We start from the raw sequence: 25,339 nt of genomic DNA, 5'->3' as shown, positions 1-25,339 counted from the left end.
AAAATCTCTCAAGAAAAAGATGAACAGCTAGAAGGATGTCATACATCTTCAATGGATACATTGCAGCAGTCTTTTCAAGTTTTTCATGATCCCATAGCTGATGTTTTGGATGAGTTTTGCAGTCAAAATCTATCTCCATTGACTACATGTGAGCTTGAAAAATGTGCTGATATGAATTTGATCTGGCAGCCAGTTTCTTCGTCATTTTCAGCAGGGGTCTCATCACAAGGCTCAGATCAAAGTTTGCATGCATGGTACGAGGAAAAGAGAAGTAATCCATTGGATGAGCTAAGTTCCAGTGAGCTTGAATTTCAAGATCCTTATTCAGTGTTTTTGGAGGCAGATAGAGAGTTCGTATCATTCAACGGATCTGTTTCTAAGTTTCCATCAGAGTTGCCTTTCAGTAGTTCTCTCTTGTTGTTCATAAGCGAACACTTGTGGAGAATTCGAACAGCAGACGGGATACTTACTTGGTTGCATTGGTTGTTTCATTTCACTTGATCAGGTGATGAATGAAACTGTTAGAGTAGGTTGTGATGAATAAGCTCCACTTTGAGCATCATTTTCAGTTTGTCGGTTGTGTTTAAGTATCGAGTCAGTTTCTAGTTGAGTCATGAGTCCTTTATGAGTCAATTTTTAGTCTTGTTGTTAAGTTAGTTTGTGTCAGTTTTCAGTCATGCATTTCAGCTTGAGTTTATGACTCCATTGCCCAATGAGTAAGGCACTGGTCTGCTCTCCCAGAGGTCTAGGGTTCTTGGCACCTCCAAGGAGCTACCATCCCCATTGGAGCCAATGTTAGTGTCGGTCATTGTGCCCTCCATCAGTGATCAAAAAACTCTTTGCATATGCATAAGTAGGTGTCTCATCGATGTCAGTTTTGCATTCCATTAGGCATGCCATAAAACTGATGGAGGAGCTGGTCCTTGTTCCCTTCTTGGCTTTGCTGGATCAGGTCATATCAGCTAATGAACTTGTGTCACGCTTGTTTTGTTTTGTCTTGAAGTCCAAAGTCTTAGGTCTAGGGTTTCAGTCAAATGTCATTGCAAGATCATGAGTCAGAGGTCCATGGGTCCCCAGCAAGCCGGAAGGAGGTATGTAATATGTTTCATGGATATTTTCAGCAGGTACCGCTCATTTATACCTTGGATTTAAAAACCATGTTTTTAAAGCCAAGGTCATGTCAATTTTGTAAAAAATAAGGAAATTTCAAAAATTCTTCACAATGCCGGCAATAACCCTGGTCTCCTCGCCAGAGTCCATCAGATGGTCTACCTGCAAAAAGAACAGAGTTGAAGCACTCAAAAAGTCAAATTCAGGACAAAAGTAAACTCAAAACAGTGTTAAAAGAAAGTGCCAAAACAAAACATTAGAAAGTGGGTTTGGTAAGTAAATTTTTTCAAATTAGGCTTATAAAGAGTCAAATTCCCTCTAAAACACCCTCATTGTGCATCTAAGAGCTTGCAAAGAAGAGTGAGAGGGCAAAGAAGGCGAAAGGAGGCGAATTGCAGAGAATTTGGGTCATTTTCAGGTGCGCGACCACTCAGGAGCTGTGCGCGACCAGTTGGGCAGTGCGCGACCAGTCAGCAGCTCCTCCGCAGTGTTAATTCCTAACGGGTGCGACCAGTCAGGCTGTGCGCGACCAGTCAGAGCCCGTGCGCGACTAGTCAAACTGTCTTCCACAAAACCACTCCAAATTTGCTCAATCGCCCTCTTGCTTGCTAAATTGATCTAGGAGAATGCTCGCTTGGAGAGGCTGTTGGAGAAGGCCAACGAGGACAAGAGGTTGCTACGGAACATGAAGAATCATTATTGGGCGAGGATGCATGTTTGCAAGGCAAAAATGAAGATTTTCCAAAGGAGGTTATCCGAGGCCCGCAAGAGGAAGAAGAAGACCAACCCACTCCGTATCTTGGCTGAGGCCTCTCTCACTCACCATGATACTCATTAGCATCCTCCTAGCAGCAAACCCAAGAAATTTTGAGAGTTTTGAGGCAGTTTTGGCATTTTTGGGAATTTTACAGGTTTTGGCCATTTGACTGGTCTCACCCCGCGCGCGACCATACATGGGGGCAACTCAGAATGGGGAAAACTTTGCATTTTTGGAATTTTCATGCAAAAATACACTTGCCTATGGATGGGTTTCAGATTTTATGGAGATTTGGGCTTCCAAAAGCTCAAAATACATGAAAATTTTGACTTTCTGCCCCTATTTTGAGTTGCAGAAAGCTGTCTTGGGAGAAATGACTTTTGAGGGGTCAAATCAACTCCAAATTCAGAAATTCCAGTGGGGTTGGAAAGTAGACTCGCAGACCTTTCCAACGAGCTATCTTGCACCTGATTTGGACACCGAGAAGGCCCTCAAACAGAGCTGTGAATGTGCGCGACCAGTCAGAGTGATGTGCGCGACCTATCAGGGAAATTTGCCTGTTTGACCAGTTCGGCCAGCAAAACACTGTTTTCATCTTGGTTGACTTTTGAGGCATGTAAATGATGGATTTTTGTGTAATTTTCATAGCATTTAGATGCTTTTACTCTCCTTCATCACTTCTAGAAGATTCTTTGATGTAAATGGTAAATATTTAATGCATGGATAGGTTCCCTAAGTTTTAGAGGCAAGTTGTTTTGACTGCCTATTATCTAGTGCTCAGTTTAGAATTAGTTGAAACAGCTCCTAGGAAGCTGAGATCGACCCCTAGAGGTGGGGAAAGGAGTTAGATCATCTATATTATGCCTTCTCTTGCTCATTTTCATGGTTGGACTCTTGAGGGAGAAGCTCCTATTGTATATTTTACTTGTATCTCTGCAATTTGAGGAAAAGGAAGACCAGGGTTTTGCAGACATCATTGGGATTCTTGTGGACTCTTGTGTTGATGGTGTGTTCTCTTATTGTAATTGTAAGTGTGTTTATGTGTTCCATCTCTTTCTTTACTGCAGCTTATTAAACAAATGAAGTGATAAAGTTTGAATTCATGCTTGCCATGCTCAACTTTCAAATTTGTTTAATGTTTATGTTTTCCACTGTCTAGAGAGGATTCAAAGTCATTGTTTGCCCTCTTTAGCCTTCTTATCATTCTTCCTTGATCATCCATCTCAGCTAAAGGCATCAGCACAAACTCCTACCTTGCCCTAAAGACCCACCTGCAGAAACTGTGTCAAATCCCCGCACCCTAAAATTGCAGATCCTCAATTTGCCACCAAAAAAAACCCAAAAAACCCCAAATCAACCTTTTTAATCAGTTTACTAGCCTAATATCAGTGTCACTGTATTGGTCATCTCTGTCCATTGAATATTTTACTGAGATAGACCGGAGAGAGCCTTCTGATACCCCGTAGGGCTAGCTACGAGGTGAAATGGTTTGATGTTGCCTTGAAGGTTTACCTTCCTCAGCCTAGGGTGAAATCTCAAGCGCTAACATAGATGATCCTGCATAAGTATCTGTCCATAACCTATTTATGGATGATCCTATGGACCTTACTTAATCATACTTCCTTCCTACTATTATGTTTTTATTCTGGCAGAGTCTCCCCATGAGACTATGCTTCCGCTACTTCTCATGAATGTTTTGGTACTTCCCCTGAGACCATGCTTTCATTTTTGGTCATAATTGTACTTACACTCCCCTTGTGACCATGTGCTTTCCTGATCTAATACTTTTGTTGCTCGTGATTGATCTTCAAAATATCCCCCTAAGACCATGTTTCCTTCATCTATAAATACCTATCATTTTTGCATTCTCCAGTTGACCCTAAAATATGCTTGATTTAATTTTACATCTGAGATATCATCATCAAATTATAGTCCACAAAATGACCTCATACATGTAGTTGATTCTTCAGGTTTTTGATTTTCTAAATGATCGTATTGAAGAAGCTTTAACCAAGGGATTAGATATGGGGAATCAAGCCTAGTTGAGGTCCTCCTTGACCTCTTCTCCATCTACCAACATTGGTAGGAAGCCCTCTTTTTTGCACCATATATATTTGAGTCTGCAATCTCATGTTATATGACCTTGATTGTGACATATGTGGCATTCAACATTGGGATATAATAGTTGTAGAAATGGATGGGGAATTCTCTTTATCTGGTCCACATGTCTCCATCTAGGTACCTTATCATATCCTCTATACTTTAAAACAACATAGGTTCTATAATCCTACACAATGTATCCAAAAATTGTGCATGAGAAACAATAACCAAAGAACTTATTTTAATACCTAGGCATAGAAGGAGATCTCAACCTTCAGAACTTATTTCTTGGAGGAGCCATGTTTCCTTTTTGTTCAACATTTGCATGATTATTTCCAGTGGATGCCTTGTGATGAGCCATACTCATTTGTTTATCTTCTATAATTACTTCATTTTTTCTTGTATATGCTTTGCATTGTGCTATATCCATTGACTACCCTTCATTATTTTTTCTTATGGACCTTCTATCTTTATTTTGGTTCCTTGAATTTTTCCCTTTCCTAGAATTGTCTTGAGTGTCATTAAAATGAACATGCTTGAACTAGTGCACCACTTTCTTTGGATATTCAAGAGAGATGTTGGTAGATTTTATGAATGTGGGATCAAGCTTCTTGGGATGATCTCCATTTGATGAGCTTAAGGGACCATTTTTCTTGGGTTCTTCACAATTTTCTTGATAACTAAGACTTGTCTTAATAAGCGAGGACCTTTGGATGCTGATAATGTGATCCAGGGACTTAGTTCCTTTGTGGAACTTTGAATTGAATTGCTCTAATTATTCTCTTAAGAGTATAAATTCCTCTCCCAGTATTTCGCATATTTTTTCTTTCTATTTAACTATTCAAATAGAAACTCGTTTACCCTTTTTTCTTCTTCCAGTTCAACCTTGAGAGCGAGAATGGTGTCTTTATTTAGAATTTTGTCTTGAATTTGCTACATCAATTGACTTTCTTTACTTCTGAGGGTTCTTATTTCCTTCGATGCACTTTTAAGTTCTCCCTCATAATCAACTTCTTCTTATGGTTCTTCTACCTTAACTATGAATACTATTTCATCCCTTTCATCATTGGTCACACTTTCATTGCTCTCACTATCACTTTGTTCTTTTGAGTAAAAAAAAAATCTTACTTCCTTGCCTTTACTTTTGATACTTAGGTTTGAAGCTTGAATCATCATCACTCTCATTCATTTTATAATAAGGACATTTAGATGCATAATGAATTATCCTTCCTCGTTCAAAAAATTTGAAAGGAAGTTTACCTTTGAACTTGTTAGTTCCTCTCTTCAACATTCGGAAAAACTTTGCTTCTTCTTCATTAGAGTTAGAGTCTTCTTGCTCTTTTTTCTTTTTCCCTTCTTTTGCTACCTTGAAAGTTTCTTATTTGACTCTTGATTTTTCTTCCTTGATTATTAGCTCAAATGTGGAGAGGGTTCCATGAAGTTTATCCATGAACATCTTGTCTACTTCTAATAATTCCTCAAGAGTTGAGACTTTAGGATTGAATTTTGATGGAAGTGATCTCAAAGCCTTTCAGAAAACATAGATATTTGGTACTTCTTCACTAAGACTTGGAATGGAGTTGACTATATTTTCTACTCGAAGAAAATATGAAACAATGTCTTCATCTTCTTCCATCTTTAGAATTTCAAATTTCCCCTAAGATCTTGCAACATAACTTATTTGAATTTTGCATCCCCCCATAATACGTTTTGAGCTCATTCCTTATCTCATGGCTAGAATTACATTGCATTAATTTGACAAATTTTAATTGTGCTAGGCCACTTAAGATATCATGCTTAGCTTGTGTATTATATGTGTAGACTTCCTTTTTTGCTACATCTATTGGAATATTATTAGGAACTTTGTACTTGGTTTCCATAATTTCCAAAACTTTTTCTCCCAATCAAATTAGATATGTCTCCATCCTTATCTTCCAAAATGCGTAATTGGTTCCATCAAACATAGGGGGATTCTGCACTACTCTGGTCATGGCCATTTCTCCTTAATATTCAACCTTCTAGTAGTTAACTGTTTAGAAGGTAAAACACTCTGATACTACTTATTGGCCCAAAAGTCACACTTGGGGGGTTGTGATTAGTATGAGACCCATTTTACTATTTCACACATTTTCATAATTAAACAACCATATAGCAATGAATCATAAGCATCATGTCATCAACTATAATAATGCATGATCAATCTACCATCATATCAAGAACATATCATGAATCCATCACATCACAAAGAGACAAGTTTTTACGTGGAAACCCATATGGCGGAAAACCACCAATATTCTTCTTATTTCTCTTCAATTCATTGCACACATTTATAAGTTATGACCTGCTAGAGGAAACTACCCCCATGAAATGAAATATGCCATGTGCGGTTGGCTACAACCTAATTGCGGCACCAACCTTGAAATAATGCAATCAAATGCTCACTATAGGATACAACTTGATTAAGATGCCAACTTTGAGAATGAGTAGTCTCCGACCTGATCTAGGCTTCAGCCTCAATGGAGGCACCCACCTCCTTCTTCAAATTCCTTTTGTACCTCCGTTCCATTTCATTTTTAAATTGGATCCACTGTCATCATATATTAATGAATCAAAAGTAACGTTAGCATCTATAATTTTCAATCTTTGTCAATGCATGGCCTTCGTTCACTAGCACAACCAACGATAATTGCCATTGTAATAAACTGCCACCATTACGATTGGCATATCTTGTAACCAATGTCATAGATATTTCTGCAACTTTCATATAAATAATTTTCACTAGCTATCATGTTGCTTCCCATACTCCATGTTTACCAATACATCAATTGGAACACTCAATCTTCTTCTCGGAACCTATTTTCATAGTACATCCAAAACCACTAAAACCCTCCTGGTAGTCTCTTAAAACATAAAAACAAGATTCTAGTCATCAAACAATTTCCAAAAGGACATCACGCACCTCTAATTAGATTCATCTCTAAGTCCTAATTGCCCAACTTCTTTCAGAATTCAATTTGGATAAATATAGAACACAATAGCTCATAAAAACCATATAGAAATTATATAAAAATAAAGGGTTCTACAAAAGACACTTTTTTGGGTGTGCTTATACAAAATGGACACACTTCATCCCCAATTCTACAAAATGACAATTGGAAATTGAAAAAGGTGTGAAAAAATGGCATATGAAAATAAAAATCATACATCATTATACCAAAAAAATTACAAGTATTCAAGTATCTTTAATCTATATACATGTTACTAATCTGTTACAACAATTTGATGTGCTCTAAATTTTTGTGTTAAGAAATTCATTTGTTAAAAGTAGAATTATAAATTGATTTGTTAAATTAGAATTATAAATTCATTTGTTGAATTAGAATTATACATGTTGAATTTGTACTTCAAAGAAAACCATGTCTTAAATATTAAGTTTATTAGTTAGGAATGAATAAATTATTTATTTATTTTTCAAGTTAGTTTTTACGAATATAATTTAGATGATTATATAAGTTGATGTCATGGCATTAAATTTTTTATTGGATTTAGCTAGTTTTTTATTATTTTTATGTAGATAAATTTCTTTTAATTTAAGAAATAAGATTTAAAATAAATTTAAATATACAAAGTTTTTTATTAAGTGAGATACACAGCATAGATATTTTTTATTTGACTGAATATAAATTTATAAAATATAATTTTTAAATATAATTATATTTATTAATAACTATAATGATTTAAAATATATAGAATTTATTTAAATATTATTATTTTTTAAAATAATAATATTTTTGATATAATATAAGGATATTTTATTAACAATAGATTTTTAAATTTTTAATTATTTATTTATTTTGTATCAATCGAATATTTTTATGAATTGATTTTAACTCTTAACTTTTTTACCAATTGTTAATTTCTATCTAATTTTATTAGCTTATCAAAAAAACTTGTATTTTTATCACCTATCAAAGACACTTGAATACAATAATATACAACTATCTTAAACTCAAATTTATCATGTATCTATAATAAAAATATCACACCTTTAAAATTTTGAATTTTTTTCAATACTTAAAACCTTTACTTTAAAATCATTTATTTTTTAATAACATTATTAATCAAATATAATAAAATTAATTATTATTATTATTATTATTTAATTTAAAAATTAAAATTGCTTTAAAACTCAATTTTATATACATTGTCCGAAAGAAGACACTAAAAAAATCACAAACATGACAGTGTCGGATGAGTGACAATGCTCCGCGGACTAAAGCTTTAAAATGTCTACCATCCCTTTCATGACACCAAATGTGCAGGTGACGATCACACGCGAATGCTAGAATAGCTACACGAGTGATTCCCAACATGATATTTCATAGATGTGGAAAGTTGGCAGAGCTTTTAATCCACTTCATCAAATTTCATAGATGTGGAAAGTTGGCAGAGCTTTTAATCCACTTCATCAAATTTCAATCACTTTATCAAGTATGAACCTTCGTGGCCTATTGTGTGTCTTTATTACAATGAGAGACAAGCTCGTTGCATAATTGTAAGAACCTTCAGTGCAACAAGGGTTAGGCCTATTACCTTTTCGTATGAACCGTCAGTGTGACGAGAGACAAGCATATTGCCTATTTGTATGATCCATCAATTGCAATGCAAAACGGACTATGTAACCAATTTGTATGTGCCTAGTGCACAAGGGCTAGGCACTACAACCAATTCGTATCTACCTTAGTGCATAAGTGTCAGGCCCTATAACCAAATCATGCATGACCAAGCCACATATAGATCAACGCCACTCATGGGCCTTGAATCATTGAGGCAAGGTAAAAATTACATGAGCTAAAACAAAAACGAATCCATAACCAACTTCACCTTTTGAGATATGAAACTTCTCATGATCATATCAGGATAGATTATCAATGAAGATTTCGTTGTTGAGTATTGCCTTTGATCAAAGGTCTTATTTATAGTTGAGCTTATGGCCTAATGATTTACAGAGCTGACATCCCATATGAATTTACTAGAATTTTTAAAATGTTTTTATGGTTAGCTAACGCTATCAAGTGACCAAAATCAATTCTTCCTTTGTGATGATTTCTTGTGAGCTTGTAGTCTTGGCCCAATCCACCCATGTGACCTTATCCCAAGGGTTACTGGGCATTTTCTTGATGATGTCATTAATCCATATGGCATCTTGTGAGGGGTGCCATGTGTCACCCTGTTTCAACCTTTTCACTAGTCATAACATGTCAAATAAGCTTTCCACACAGTAGCTTCTAGCTATGCCATGTGTTATGCCACATTGTCAATGCTGCCATGTCACACCCTATGGTTGATTACCATGTATCTGGGTCATGTTACTTACGTCACCATATCTGGACAACTATACTATGCTACGTGTCGCTGAGGAATGGATCCACGTGGCACAATTCTATTGGGTCATAAATACATGTTAAAGATCGTGTAACTCTTGTTCGCATCCATCATTCCTTTTAGCCATGCTCGTCTTGAGTCATCTGATTGGCAAGAAGGTTCATACTCTTTAGCATAGTTAATAGTTGTGCAAGTTTCACTGAGATCCATTTTTGACATGTACAATGAATGATAGATGCACCCAAAAGGTGTGCATCATTTAACACTATAATATTTTGGGGTTTTTCCTACAGTTTGACCCTTCAACTAATGTCAATTTTCAACTTGCCATAACTTCTCATATAAGAGTTTTTCAGAGCAGGAGATACTATTGGAAAGGTATCGATGAGATTTACACAATCAAGTAGTTTATATAACCATTTAGATATCATAACTACATCAAAAGTCCAAATAACTTCAAGTACCTTCAACTTCACTTGAGGAGTACCTGTAAGAGATATACATGTCATATTGTTTCATACAGAGTCATGTTACTTTATCATACATCCCTTTTGACATCAATGAAAACACTATATGCAACAACATCTAAACAAAGAAATACTACATTCTCTTGAGAATAAGGTCAAGGCTTTATGGTATGGTCCTTTTGAAGTATTGTAGAAGGTGGCTAACAATGCCTATAAACTCACTCTACCCCCATATATGTACATTTATCAGTAATGAATGTGAAAATTTTGAAGCTTTATGAACCTTGCATGTTTGATTATGAAACTAAAGAGCATGTCCCACCTACCATAAAGGAGTTAACACAGAAAAAAGCTCAAACAATATTGGTAGAAGATACAATTTTGCACAAAATGTCCAAAACTACCATACAAAGGCAACATGAAATTTTGCAAATAGGGTTAAAAGGGAAACTTCTAGGCAAGGCCAGATGGTACTCCAAGGTAGAGGAATGAACCTCTCATCTCATTTAGTAAAATATTTTGAGGATGAAAACCCTTCCTAGCTAGGGAGGTATGATCCAAAATAGATCATTATATAATTTGTCATTTAACTTGGTAATTTCTGGAAGGAAAATGAAAGAATTGGTTTGCAAGTTTCATATTAAGGGTAGGTCCCTATAGGGTGATTTGGGGTTTGAAAAATTCTAGAGCTAGTTTGAGGTTTAAAATGACACTTTTTGGGGTCAAAACGTTTAAAATGACACTTTTTGGGGTCAAAACATTATAAATCTCAACGTATTCTACACATTGAAATCTTTCCAACAATGCAAAAATCACCTCAATCGGAATTCATATGGAAAAGTTACACCTCCTACAATTTGGCCTACCTTGTTGACCATCATGGTACTAAGTGGATACCACGTTAGCCCACATAGATCATACATGTCGGGCTAGTCAGATGTGGACTTTCAAGAAGATTGTAGAGGATCAAAAACCATAACATTAATTGAGGATTGAGGTATGAAAAAGGCTTAACCATATCCCTATACGACTATCAAGCGATGTTATATACTAAACTACTAGAAAAGGAATGACTCATTTATTTTGGTATTAATATCATTCCATAGTTGATCAAAACATTTAAAGTGCGATATTGAAGCATAATAGAGGTAGAAGATCCATAGTAGTCATTCATGTGTCCATGGAAAGTCCATGGTGAGTCTCTTTCTTTGTACTTGCATTTCTTAACCAAGAAAAAGAGACCAAAGCATAGGTCTCACCTTCCATTTGGGTTTTCTCCCATATTGAGTTTCTTGGGTCACATGTTTTATTCATTTGTATGGATGATGTGTTCAATTGGTTGTTTCTTTCAATTTGATTTCAAGTATTTCTATAATTTGAATCAATATGCTAGTAATAAGAACTCGGAATAAATTTGAGATCTTCTAAGCAATAAATTAAGTAATAAAATATTTCAAACTTTTCTAAAATCTATTGTGATGAAATTTCTAAATAAATCAAAGCTTAATGAAAATAAACAACATACATTATTATACAAAAAAATCATTTTATAAACAATAAAATTAATTCAAGTATTCAATTATCTTTAATCTATATACATGTTATATAATTTGTGCTCTAAATCTTGCATTAAGAAATTCATTAGTTAAATTAAAATTATACATGTTGAGTTTGTATTTTAGAGAAAACCATCTCTTAAATTGTTATATTAAAATATTGAAAAAATAGACTTACATTATATTAAAATATTATAGAAGAAACATATTCAAATAATTTATTTTATGTATTATTAATTATATCTTTCAATGCCACGTTTATAGCTCTTATCCCAAAGAAAGAAGTCCCGGAAAGCTTTGAAGACTTCAGACCTATTGCGCTATGTAATAGCATCTACAAAATCATAGCTAAAGTGATAGCAAACAGAATCAAACCAATTTTGTCCCGCCATATTTCAATGGAACAATTCGGGTTCTTATCGGGGAGACAAATTCATGAAGCCATAGGATTTGCTCAGGAGGTCATGCATAGTGTGAGGCAGAAGAACAAGAAGGGTGCAGTCATCAAAATCGATTTATCAAAGGCTTATGACAGGATAAATTGGTTATATCTCAGGTTGCTTCTTACCCACCTCGGTTTCAAACCAGCTTTCATCAGTTGGATAATGGGATGTATTACGAATGTAAGCTATGCAATTCTCATCAATGGAGCTGCCACTCCCTTCTTCAAAGGTCAAAGGGGCCTGAGGCAGGGGTTCCCTCTGTCCCCTTTGCTCTTCCTCCTAGTAGCGGAAGGACTCAGTCAGCTGATCCACAAGGCCAGAAGAGAGGAGAAGGTAAAAGGTATCGAGGTAGCTACAAATTTATTCATCTCTCATCTCCTTTTTGTTGATGACATACTGATTTTTACAAATACTGAGCACACTGAAATAAAGGAACTAAAATCTATTTTAGATTTGTTTCTGAAAGCAACTGGCATGCAGATAAATCATAGAAAATCTCAGTTGATTATGACAGGTCTTGCTGCTCAGGAGAGGGGCAGGCTTCAGTCTGTTCTTCCTTTCCAGCCTAGTACATTGGATCTCCCCTTCAAATACTTGGGTTTCTGGCTCAAGCCTAATGACTACAAGAAGGAGGACTGGAACTGGCTGATTGCAAAAATTGAATCCAGGATCTCCCACTGGAGCTTCAAATGGCTCTCGAGAGCGGGTCGCCTGACTCTTATAAAATCTGTGCTTTTGGCCATCCCAGTTTATTGGGCTGCTTTAACGTGGGTTCCCAAAGGTACCATGGACAAGATCAGAAGACTCTGCAGCAGATTTCTCTGGGATGGCTCCAAGGAGAACTCAGTGCTTCCATGGGTGGGCTGGGACAAAGTGGCAAGATCCAAGGAGTGGGGTGGCTGGGGGATCAAAAATCTTCCAGATTTCAGTCTGTCTCTGGCAGCAAAGTCGGGCTGGAGGCTGATAAAGATGGATAACCTTTGGACCAGAGTGTTAAAAAGAAAATATATCGACCCGGTCCCTCTGGAGGATTGGATAAGGAATCCGGTAAAGAGCAAACAGCAGGCATCAGTGATATGGAAGGCCACGGTGGAATCTTTCAAGGTAATAGAACAGGGCTTGGCTTGGAAGATTGGGAATGGCAGAAATCTGAAGATTGGGAAAGATCCGTGGATCGGCTGCAATGGCAGCTTTGCCCTTTCTCCTGGTTTAATTAGTCATCTAGAAGATAAAAACATTCTTACACTAGATCAGGTGGAAAAGGTGGGTCACTCAAGTATTTGGGGTCAGGCTTGGAAAGATGGAGAGGATCTACACCTGGACCAGAGGTGGTGGAATGAATGGTCTTCTTTCACTCAAGAACTTGCTCGCTCCAATGTAAGATTAAAAGACAGTCCGGATAGTCTGATCTGGGCTCATGGAGAAACCGGCGAATATTCACCCAAAGATGGATACAAGTTCATTCAATCCAGGAAAGGGTGGGGTGAACCAGAGTGGTGGGCAAAACAGATTTGGAAACTTAAATGCCCAGCTAAGGCCAGACTCTTTCTCTGGTGCCTCCTCAAAAAGAAAATTCCTTCCTGGGATATCCTCCAGTCTAAGTTTATGTATGGTCCTGGGAGGTGCCCCCTCTGTAAAATTGAAGAGGAATCAATAGATCATCTGTTTCTTCAATGCTTGGAAACTGCAAAAATCTGGAGGGAGGTTGAAAAGCTTTTGAACAAATCCTTTCAGTGGGGTAATGGGAATCTGGACGAGGCTTGGTCCAACTGGTGGCAGCATTATCCGAATGGGAACCTGAGAAATCTCCCGCCCATCATTTGCTGGGGAGTCTGGCTTGCAAGGAACAGAGCTTTATTCCACGATCAGGGAACCCAACCATCCGTCACTGCCATCCAAGCTGTCTCCATTTTCTCTTCCATCCCAGAGCCAGAAGTAAAAAGACCTCAAGTCCAAAATAAGACGGTGCAAATCAAAGATGGTATCCCTTGGGCTTTCTTTGATGGAGCTTCCCAAAATAACATAGCAGGAGCAGGAATCGTTATTCATATCAACGCAAATCATTCTCTCAAAGCATCAGTGGGTTTGGGGTCTGGATCAAATAACTTTGCCGAGCTGTCAGCCCTGAGACTGCTTCTATGTTGGCTTATTCAAAGGAACACCTTCACTATTCAGATCTTTGGAGACTCCCTCAATGTCATAAACTGGGTTAATGGAAAGAGCTCATGTAAAAACCAAATATTGAAACCCATGCTGGAAGAAATACAGGTATTACAGTCATCTTTTAACTCTTTTTCCATATGTCATATCTACAGGGACAGTAACGATGACGCGGACAAGCTTTCTAAGGAAGGTTTGTAGCAAGCTTTGGGAGGCTGGAAAATAGTGGAAGAATGCCATGGACAGATCCATGCATCAAATGTGCCGCCTTATTTATAATCTTTCAGCCGTTGTTTTTGCTTTACATTATATCTCTTATCTACATGCATAGACTTTTTACCTCAGACTTCTGTTTATTCTAAACTCTGATATATTTCCTTTATATTTTTTGTGGGTTGTTTTCCTCTCGGTTGAGGAGACCCAATGACCTGTTCGCTCACGGTATCTACTTGTTTCTGTTGACTGTCTCCTCGGTCGAGGATGTTTTTTTGGTTTTGGCTGTCTTTTTGCAGCTGTTTTTTTACAGCAAAACAGCTCTACTTTCTGTGGTTCTTTAGACAGAAAGAGCTTTTTTGTTTTTTGATTGCTTTGTATAGCAATTGGCAAATTTGGAATGCTCAGCATATGCAATGTATCTTTTTATTCCCTTAATAAAAAGATCGCTTTTTCTTCGGAAAAAAAAAAGTTAGTTAGGAATGAATAAATTATTTATTTATTTTTCAAATTAGTTTTTACCAATATTATTGAAATTACAGGTAATATTAGATGATTATATAAGTTGATGTCATGGAATTAAATTGTTTATTGGATTTAACTAGTTTTTTTATTATTTTTATGTAGATAGATTTATTTAATTTAAGAAATAAGATTTAAAATAAATTTACATTAAATTTAAATATACAAAGTTTTTTTTATGCAAGTGATACAAATCATAAATATTTTTTATTTGATCGAATATAAATTTATAAAAAATAATTTTTAAATATAACTCTATTTATTAATAACTATCATCATTTAAAATATATAGAATTGATTTAAATATTATTATTTTATTAAATAATAATAATTTTTTATCATTTAAAATATATAGAATTTATTTAAATATTATTATTTTTTAAAACAATAATAATTTTGATATAATATAAAGATATATATTAACAACAGATTTTTAATTTTTATTTATTTATTTATTTTATATCAATCAATAAATAAATAGAGTGTTTTTATGAATTGATTTTAACTCTTATCTTCTTTATCAATTATTAATTTTTATCTAATTTTATTAACTTATCAAAAACACTTGTATTTTAGTTACTTATAAAAAACAAGACAATAATATACATCTATCTTAAACTCAAATATATCATATATCCCTAATAAAAATATCACACCTTTCAAATATTATTTTTCCAATACTTAAAACCTTTAATTTAAAATAAATTTATTTTTAATAATATTATTAATAAAATATAATAAAAATAATTATTATAATATTTTTTTAATTTAAAAATTAAAATTGCTTTAAAACTAAATTTTATATACACTGCCCGAAAAAGACCCTCAAAAAATCACAATTGTGACACCGTCGGATGACTGACACCGCTCCACGGACTAAGGCTTTAAAATGTCTACCATCCCTTTCACGACACCAAATCTGTAGGTGACGATCACACGCGAATGCTAGAATAGCTACACAAGAGATTTCAAACATGATGTGATGTTTCACAGATGTGGAAAGTTGGCAGAGCTTTTAATCCACTTCATCAAATTTATTTATTTAACTCCAAATTTATCATCCATAGAGAAAGATCAAACATTTTCTCAAATTATTAAATATAATAATAGGAAAATACCCCCATGAAATAAAAGATGCCACTTGCGGTTGGCTACAACCTAATTGCGACACCAACCTCGAAATAATGCAATCAAATGCTCACTATAGGCTACAACTTGATTAAGACGCCAACTTTGAGAATGAGTAGGCTTCAACCTTAGTGGAGTCACCCACCTCCTTCTTCAAATTCCTTTTGGACCTTCGTTTCATTTCATTTTTAAATTGGATCCACTGTCGTCATATATTAATGAATCAAAAGTAACATTAACATCTATAATTTTCAATCTTTGTTAATGCATGGACCTCATTCACTAACACAACCAACAATAATTGCCATTGTAATAACCTACCACCATTACGAATGTCATATCTTGTAACCAATGTCATAAGTATTTCTACAGCTTTCATATAAATAATTTCACTAGCTATCATGTTACTTCCCATACTCCATGTTTACCAATACATCAATTGGAACACTCAATCTTCTTCTCGGAACCTATTTTCATAGTACATCCAAAACCACTAAAACCCTCCTCGTAGTCTCTTAAAACATAAAAATAGGATTCTAGTCCTCAAACAAGTGCCAAAAGGACATCACACACCTCTATTTAGATTCATCTCTAAGTCCTAATCACCCAGCTTCTTTCAGAATTCAATTTGGATAAATATAGAACACAATAGCTCATAAAAACCATATAGAAATTATATAAAAATTAAGGGTTCTACAAAAGACACTTTTTTGGGTGTGCTTATACAAAATGGACATACTTCATCCCCAATTCTACAAAATGTCAGTTGCAAATTTAAAAAGGTGTGAAAAAATGGCATATATATTAAAAAGAAAATCTAGTAACCAGTGGAGATCAAACCCGAGACCTCAACAGTATTAACTCGGTCCAATACCAATTACGCTATATTTGATGCCACTTGCAATGACATTCGAGTGAGCTACATACAATTGAGCTGTGTGTTATTCATGTGACGTGGGGTTGGTCCCGACATGGCACTTATGGTTGTGTCCTTCTTTATGTGTCTGTACAATGTGGGATGGCCATTGTGGCCTATTGTGTGTATTTATTACAATGAGAGACAAGCTCATTTCCAAATTGTATGAACCTTCAATGAAACAAGGGTTATTCCTATTACCTTTTCGTATGAACCATCAGTGTGACGAGAGACAAGCATAGTGCCTATTCGTATGATCCATCAATTACAATGCAAAATAGACTTTGTAGCCAATTTGTATGTGCCTTACTGCACAAGGGCTAGGCACTGCAACCAATTTGTATATACCTTAGTGCATAAGTATTAGGCCTTGTAACCAAATCATGCATGGCCAATCTACATATAGATCAATGCCACTTCTGGATCTTGAATCATTGAGTCAAGGCAAAAATTACATGAGCTAGAACAAAAATGAAACCATAATCAAAACTTCCTCTTTGAGATACAAAAATTCTCATGATCAAATCAGAATAGATTGTCAATGAAGATTTCATGGTTGAGTATTGCCTTTGATCAAAGGTCTTATTTATAGTTGAGCTTATGGCCTTAGGATTTACAAAGCTGACATCCCATATGAATTTACTAGAATTTTTAAAATGTTTGTATGGCTAGCCAACCCTATCAAGTGACCAAAATAAATTCTTCCTTTGTGACCATTTCTTGTGAGCTTGTAGTCTTGGCCCAATCCACCCATGTGACCTTATCCTAGGGGTCACTGGGAATTTTCTTGATGATGTCATCAAGCCATATGGTAGCTTGTGAGGGTTGCCATGTGTCACCCTATTTCAACCTCTTCATTAGTCATAACATGTCAAATAAGCTTTCCATGCAGTAGCTTCTAGCTATGCCATGTGTTTTGTAACATTGTCAATGCCACTTCATAACAACATATGGTTGATTTCCATGTATCTGGGTCATGTTACTTATGTCACCATATCTGGCCAACTATACTATGCCAAGTGTCGTAGAGGAACTGATCCACGTGGCACAATTCTATTGTGTCATAAATACATGTTAAAGATTGTGTAACTCTTGTTCGCATCCATCATTCCTTTTAGCCATGCTCGTCTTGAGTCATCTGATTGGCAAGAAGGTTCATACTCTTTAGCATAGTTAATATTTGTGAAAGTTTCATTGAGATCCTTTGTTGACCTATACAATGAATGATAGATGCACCCAAAAGGTGTGCATCATTTAACACTATAATATTTTGGGTTTTTTCCTATAGTTTGACCCTTCAACTAATGTCAATTTTCAACTAGCCATAACTTCTTATACAAGAGTTTTTCAGAGAAAAATATAATATTGGAAAGGTATCAATGAGATTTACACAATCATGTAGTTTATAAAACCATTTAGATATCATAACTACACCAAAAGATCAAAAACTTCAAATACCTTCAACTTCACTTTAGGAGTACCTATTAGAGATATATATGTCATATTGTTTCATACAGAGTCCTGCTACTTTCTCATACATCCCTTTTGACATAATGACAACACTATATGCAATAGCATCTAAACAAAGAAAGACCGTATGCTGTTGATAATAAGGTCAAGGCTTTATGGTATGGTCCTTTTGAAGTATTGTAGAAGGTGGCTGACAATGCTTATAAACTCACTCTACCCCCATATATGTACATTTATTCAATAATGAATGTGAAAATTCTGAAGCTTTATGAACCTTGCATGTTTTATTATGAAACTAAAGAGCACATCCCACTTACCATAAATGAGTTTAAAAAAAAAATGAGACAACATTGGTAGAAGATACAATTTTGCACAAAAAGTCCAAAACTACCATACAAAGGCAACTTGAAATTTTGCAAATAGGGTTGAAAGGGAAACTTCTAGGCAAGGCCAGATGGTACTCGAAGGTAGAGGAACGAATCTCTCACCTCATTTAGCAAAATATTTTGAGGATGAAAACCCTTCCTAGCTAGGGAGGTATGATCCAAAATAGATCATTATATAATTTTTCATTTACCTTAGTAATTTCTCGAAGGAAAATGAAAGAATTGGTTTGCAAGTTTCATATTAAGGGTAGGTACCTATTTAGTGATTTGGGGTTTGAAAACTTCTAGAGCTAGTTTGAGGTTTAAAATGACACTTTTTGGGGTCACAACATTATAAATCTCAACGTATTCTACACATTGAAATCTTCCCAACAATGCAAAAAACACCTCAATCAGAATTTGTATGCAAAAGTTACACCTCCTTCAATTTGTCCTACCTTGTTGACCATCATGGTACTAAGTGGATACCACGTTAGCCGACATAGATCATACATGTGTGGCTAGTCAGTTGTGGACTTTCAAGAAGATTGTAGAGGATCAAAAACCATAACATTAATTGAGTATATAGAAGTATGCAAAAAGCTTAACCATATCCCTACACAACTATCAAGCAATGTTATATACTAAAGTACTAGAAAAGTAGTGACTCATTTATTTGGTATTAATATCATTCCATAGTTGATCAAAATATGTAAAGTGTGATATTGAAGCATAATAGAGGTATAAGATCCACAGTAGTCATTCATGTGTCCATGGAAACTCCATGGTGAGTCACTTTCTTTGCACTTGCATTTCTTAACCAACAAAAAGAGACCAAAGCATAGGCCTCATCTTCCGTTTGGGTTTTCTCCCATATTGAGTTTCTCAAGTCACATGTTTTATTCATTTGTATGGATGGTGTGTTCATTTGCTTGTTTCTTTCATTTTGATTTCAATTATTTCTATAATTTTAATCACTATGTTAGTAATAATAACTCTGAATAAATTTGAAATCTTCTAAACAATAAATAAAGTAATAAAATATTTCAAACTCTTCTAAAATCAATTGTGATGGACTTTCTAAATAGATCAAAGCTTAATGAAAATAAACAACATACATTATTATACAAAAAAAATTACAAACAATAAATTAATTCCAGTATGTTACTAATTTGTTACAACAATTTGATGTGCTCTAAATCTTCCTATTAAGAAATTCATTTGTTAAAGTACAATTATAAATTCATTTGTTAAATTAGAATTATAAATTCATTTGTTGAATTATAATTATACATGTTGAATTTGTACTTGAGAGAAAACCATGCCTTAAATTGTTATACTAAGATACATCATATTAAAATAGTATAGAAGAAACATATTCAAGTAATTTATTTTATGTAATATTAATCATAAATATTAATTTTATTAGTTAGGAATGAATAAATTATTTATTTATTTTTCAAGTTAGTTTTTACGAATATATTATTGAAATTACATATAATATTTTAGATGATTATATAAGTTGATGTCATGGCATTAAATTGTTTATTAGGTTTAGCTAGTTTTTTATTATTTTTATATAGATAAATTTCTTTTAATTTAAGAAATAAGATTTAAAACAAATTTAAATATACAAAGTTTTTTATGCAAGTGAGATACACATCATAGATATTTTTTATTTGACCAAATATAAATTTATAAAAAATATTTTTTAAATATAATTATATTTATTAATAATTATAGTAATTTAATAATTATAATAATTTAAAATATATAGAAGTTATTTAAATATTTTTTTTTAAATAATAATGATTTTGATAGAATATAAGGATATTTTATTAACAATAGATTTTTAAATTTTTAATTATTTATTTATTTTGTATCAATCAATAAATAAAAAGAGTATTTTTATGAGTTGATTTTAACTCTCAATTTTTTAATCAGTTGTTAATTTCTATCTAATTTTATTAGCTTATCAAAAACACTTGTATTTTAATCACTTATCAAAGACACTTGAATACAATAATATACAACTATCTTAAACTCAAATTTATCATGTATCCATAATAAAAATATCACACCTTTAAAATTTTGAATTTTTTTTTCAACACTTAAAACCTTTACTTTAAAATAATTTATTTTTTAATAATATTATTAATAAAATATAATAAAATTAATTATTATTATTATTATTATTATTTAATTTAAAAATTAAAATTGCTTTAAAACTCAATTTTATATACACTGTCTGAAAAAAGACACTAAAAAAATCACAAACGTGACAGTCCCGGATGAGTGAAAACGCACCGCGGAATAGGGCTTTAAAATGTCTACTATCCCTTTCACGACACCAAATGCGCAAGTGACAATCACACGCGAATGCTAGAATAGCTGCACGAGTGATTCCCAACATGATGTGATGTTTCATAGATGTGGAAAGTTGGCAAAGCTTTTAATCCATTTCATCAAATTTCAATCACTTTATCAAGTATGAACCTTTGTGGCCTATCGTGTGTCTTTATTACAATGAGAGACAAGCTCGTTGCATACTTGTATGAACCTTCAATGCAACAAGGGTTAGGCCTATTACCTTTTTGTATGAACCGTCAATGTGATGAGAGACAAGCATATTGGCTATTTGTATGATCCATCAATTGCAATGCAAAACGGACTATGTAACCACTTTGTATGTGCCTCAATGCACAAGGGCTAAGCACTACAACCAATTCGTATCTGCCTTTGTGCATAAGTGTCAAGCCTTGTAACCAAATCATGCATGACCAATCCACATATAGATCAACGCTACTCATGGGCCTTGAATCATTGAGGCAAGGTAAAAATTACATGAGCTAGAACAAAAATGAAACCATAACCAAAACTTCACCTTTTGAGATACGAAACTTCTCATGATCAGATCAGAATAGATTATCAATGAAGATTTCGTTGTTGAGTGTTACCTTTGATCGAAGTTCTTATTTATAGTTGAGCTTATGGCCTAAGGATTTACGAAGCTGACATCCCATATGAATTTACTATAATTTTTAAAATGTTTTTATGTTTAGCTAACACTATCAAGTGACCAAAATCAATTCTTCCTTTGTGATGAATTATTGTGAGCTTGTAGTCTTGGCCCAATCCACCCATGTGACCTTATCCCAGGGGTTACTGGGCATTTTCTTGATGATGTCATTAAGCCATATGGCATCTTGTGAGGGGTGTCATGTGTCGCCTTATTTCAACCTTTTCACTAGTCATAACATGTCAAATAAGCTTTCCACACTATAACTTCTAGCTATGCCATGTGTTATGCCACATTGTCAATGCTGCCATGTCACGCCCTATGGTTGATTTCCATGTATGTGGGTCATTTTACTTACGTCATCATATTTGGACAACTATACTATGCTAAGTGTTGCTGAGGAATGGATCCATGTGGCAAAATTCTATTGGGTCATAAACACATGTTAAATATTGTATAACTCTTGTCGGCATCCATCATTTTTTTTAGCCATGATCATCTTGAGTCATCTGATTGGCAAGAAGGTTCATACTCTTTAGCATAGTTAATAGTTGTGCAAGTTTCACTAAGATCCATTGATGACATGTACAATGAATGACAGATGCACCCAAAAGGTGTGCATCGTTTAACACTATAATATTTTGGGTTTTTCCTATAGTTTTACCCTTCAACTAATGTCAATTTTCAACTAGCCATAACTTCTCATACAAGAGTTTTTCAGAGCAGGATATACTATTGGAAAGGTATTGATGAGATTTACACAATCATGTAGTTTATATAACCATTTAGATATCATAACTACATCAAAAGCCCAAATAACTTCAAGTACCTTCAACTTCACTTGAGGAGTACATGTAAGAGATATATATGTCATATTATTTCATACAGAGTCCTGTTACTTTCTCATACATCCCTTTTGACATCAATGACAACACTATATGCAACAACATCTAAACAAAGAAAGACTGTATGCTGTTGAGAATAAGGTCAAGGCTTTATGGCATGGTCCTTTTGAAGTATTGTAGAAGGTGGCTAACAATGCCTATAAACTCACTCTGCCCCCATATATGTACATTTATTCAGTAATGAATGTGAAAATTCTAAAGCTTTATAAACCTTCCATGTTTGATTATGAAACTAAAGAGCACGTCCCACCTACCATAAAGGAGTTAACACAAAAAGAATCTTAGACAATATTGGTAGAAGATAAAATTTTGCACAAAAAGTCCAAAACTACCATACAAAGGCAATGTGAAATTTTGCAAATAGGGTTGAAAGGGAAACTTCTAGGCAAGGCCAGATGGTACTCCAAGGTAGAGGAACGAACCTCTCATCTCATTTAGTAAAATATTTTGACGATGAAAACCTTTCCTAGCTAGGGAGGTATGATCCAAAATAGATCATTATATAATTTGTCATTTACCTTGGTAATTTCTAGAAGGAAAATGAAAGAATTGGTTTGCAAGTTTCATAATAAGGGTAGGTCCCTATTTGGTGATTTGGGGTTTGAAAACTTCTAGAGCTAGTTTGAGGTTTAAACTAACACCTTTTAGGGTCAAAATGTTTAAAATGACACTTTTTGGGGTCAAAGCATTATAAATCTCAACATATTGTGCACATTGAAATCTTTCCAACAATGCAAAAATCACCTCAATCGGAATTTGTATGGAAAAGTTACACCTCCTATAATTTGGCCTACCTTGTTGATCATCATGGTACTAAGTGAAAACCACGTTAGCCCACATAGATCATACATGTGGGGCTAGTCAAGTGTGGACTTTCAAGAAGATTGTAGAGAATCAAAAACTATAACATTAATTGAGGATTGAGGTATGAAAAAAGCTTAACCATATCCCTACACGACTATCAAGCGATGTTATATACTAAACTACTAGAAAAGGAATGACTCATTTATTTTGGTATTAATATTATTCCATAGCTGATCAAAACATTTAAAGTGGGATATTAAAGCATAATAGAGGTAGAAGATCCATAGTAGTCATTCATGTGTCCATGGAAACTCTGTGGTGAGTCTCTTTCTTTGTACTTGCATTTCTTAACCAAGAAAAAGAGACCAAAGCATAGGTCTCACCTTCCATTTGGGTTTTCTCCCATATTGGGTTTCTCAAGTCACATGTTTTATTCATTTGTATGAATGATCTATTCATTTTCTTGTTTCTTTCAATTTGATTTCAGGTATTTCTATAATTTGAATCAATATGCTAACAATAATAACTGTGAATAAATTTGAGATCTTTTAAGCAATAAATTAAGTAATAAAATATTTCAAACTCTTCTAAGATCTATTGTGATGAATTTTCTAAATATATCAAAGCTTAATGAAAATAAGCAACATACATTATTATACAAAAAAAATCATTTTATAAACAATAAAATTAATTCAAGTATTCAATTATCTTTAATCTACATACATGTTATATAATTTGTGCTCTAAATCTTCCATTAAGAGATTTATTAATTAAATTAGAATTATACAGGTTGAGTTTGTATTTTAGAGAAAACCATCTCTTAAATAGTTATATTAAAATATTGAAAAAATAGACTTACATTATATTAAAATATTATAGAAGAAACATATTCAAATAATTAATTTTATGTATTATTAATTATAAATGTTAAATATAAGTTAGTTAGGAATGAATAAATTATTTATTTATTTTTCAAATTAGTTTTTACCAATATATTATTGAAATTACATGTAATATTTTAGATGATTATATAAGTTGATGTCATGGAATTAAATTGTTTATTGGATTTAACTAGTTTTTTTATTATTTTTATATAGATAGATTTATTTAATTTAAGAAATAAGATTTAAAATAAATTTAAATATACAAAGTTTTTTTTTTTTTTTTTAATGAAAGTGAGATACAAATCATAAATATTTTTTATTTTATGTAAGTGAGATACAAATCATAAATATTTTTTATTTTATGCCAGTGGGATACAAACCATAAATATTTTTTATTTGATTGAATATAAATTTATAAAAAATAATTTTTAAATATAAATATATTTATTAATAACTATGATCCTTTGATTTAAATATTATTATTTTTAAAATAAAATATATAGAATTGATTTAAATATTATTATTTTTTAAATAATAATAATTTTGATATAATATAAAGATATTGTATTAAGAACATATTTTTTAATTTTTATTTATTTATTTATGTTGACACCTAATCCTCTGCGATTGGGTGAATTTGTGAAAATAGTTAAATTAGGAATGTGAACAGTCATCAGAAGATGAACTGAGCAGTCACATCATTTGTATATAACAATAGCTACCTAATGAAATAAATCGAATCAGTTTTCTGCCAAAGTGGAGTTACTCCTGGCCTGACATGGTATCAGAGCCAGCTCCCTGTTTACCCTTTATGTCTTTGTAACTCCTGATCTGCTCCATTGCTCTCTCTATAATTCTATCTGCCATACCTACGTTCTGTCTGCCACACCTGCGCTGCCCTGACATATTCTATTTATGATTTTTTTGCGCCCTGTTCATTTGAATGCGCTCAGAATCCAAAACCGTTTCATATTCTCTGCAAACTCATCTCTGTCCATAACGCGCTGCCTTTCCAGTGCTGCCTCTGCTGCAAACTCACTATTGAAACGTTGAATGATGGTAACGCGTTGTGCTCCTCCCTTGGTTTGGCACCTTGTGTGTCATGCTTCCTGGTGCTATGTTGTTGGCTCCGTAA

This window comes from Pinus tabuliformis, chromosome 9, assembly GCF_031772625.1.
Source record: "Pinus tabuliformis cultivar Carrire ecotype Pingquan chromosome 9, CPIR1, whole genome shotgun sequence".
NCBI classification, from domain to species: Eukaryota; Viridiplantae; Streptophyta; class Pinopsida; order Pinales; family Pinaceae; genus Pinus; species Pinus tabuliformis.
This window is presented reverse-complemented; position numbering follows the sequence as displayed.